Source organism: Pipistrellus hanaki, assembly GCF_964339955.1.
Source record: "Pipistrellus hanaki genome assembly, chromosome: 2".
Taxonomy (NCBI): domain Eukaryota; kingdom Metazoa; phylum Chordata; class Mammalia; order Chiroptera; family Vespertilionidae; genus Pipistrellus; species Pipistrellus hanaki.
In genome coordinates, this window is record NC_140504.1 from 5362393 (window position 1) to 5363912 (window position 1520).

Genomic DNA, 1520 nt, shown 5'->3' on the forward strand with positions numbered 1-1520 from the left:
CCTGGCCTGTGAAAGGACACAGGTTAGCTTTTCCTTCCTTTTAAATAAAAGCCTTTTGTGCCAGGAATCAAGACCTACGGCCCTTTTCTCACTAAAGCTCTGCCCTTTGGCTGAAAGTCTCCCCTTCCCATTGGGCCCCCCCATCATTTCCCTGTCTGCCTTAGAGAGCAATAGGCTGACACCAGGATGGTTTTTCTTCGCTCCCCAGAAAACCTGCATTTCCCCTTTCCCGCTGGCCCCTGTGCCACGCTTTCTCGCTCAAGAGCACCTTCTGGCTTAAGGACCTCCCACTTCAGATCCAAACTGTCTCTTTCTCCCTGGGAGGAAGTAAAAGTGAGGCTTACACTTGATGTGCTGTCAGGAGTCTCAGCCTCAGTCCCTCCCTCTTCTCCTCCAGGACCCTGCCTTTTTAAGGACGTGCTGGCAGTTCTTCCTGGGAGGGCTGAGGGTGTGAGGCCCTCCCTCCAGCCCCTTCTTGCTCTGGGGCCACGGGTCCCGCAGCACACGCTCCATTAGTCCCTCCTGGGCCCCAGCCCAGGGCAACATGGGAGGGGACTCACACTCTCCTCCTGAAGCTATAAAACCAGGCACATAAAACAAACAACTCTGAAGGGGAGAAGGGAGAGCTGAGTTTTTATACGTTATCATGCCTGTGGTATTTCTGCCCAAAGTACGTTAACCTAAATCAAATTCCTGGGTGGAATTTAGACACATCTCAAGGGCACGCTGCAAAATAACTGCCAGCACGTCCTTAAACAAGGCAAGGTCATGAAGGAGAGGACGGAGGGACAGAGGCCGAGACGCCTCAGGACTGCGCACAGTAGGTCCTGGGCCAGGCAGGAGGACAGGAAGTCGGTTGTTACTGATGCTGTGGTTTTTCCCCATAAAGGACATTTTGGACAGTAAAACTTAAAATGGATTTGTGGATCCGATGGTGATAGTACCTCTGTTAATTTCCTGATTCTGATGGGGGCACTATGGCTATACAGTAGAACGTCCTTGTTTTTAGGAAATACATACACGTGTTTGGGGTCACGGGCACAGTGTCTACAGCCTAAGCAGATGGGTGGGCCGGTAGGTGGGTGGGTGGATGGATGGACAGACGGAGCAGATGAGCTGAAATGTAAAGGGATGGGGAATCTAGTGAACAGTACACCCGCGTTCCAGTCTCCTACCTTCCCTATACTTGAAATTTATTTCAGGACGTCAAGGGAACAAATGGAAACGGACCTAAACGCTGGAAAGGAGATACACACGTTGGTGTTGGCGATCAAGACCAGGTCACCTGCTGCCGGTTCACACACAGGTGGCAGGGCCCAGCTCGGAGGAGGAAGCCTGGTCCCCTCCCCCTCCTTCGACCTGCGTGTCCCTGGCTAATTCAGTGCCTGCCCCCTCCCCTCCCCCCACCCTCCACCCTCCCTCCCCCGCCCCGCACCCATGACCACCTCAACCTCTGGTTTTCAGAAACCAGACTATTCCAGCTTGTGCATAAGAGAAAGCAGCCTCGCCGACTTCAACGA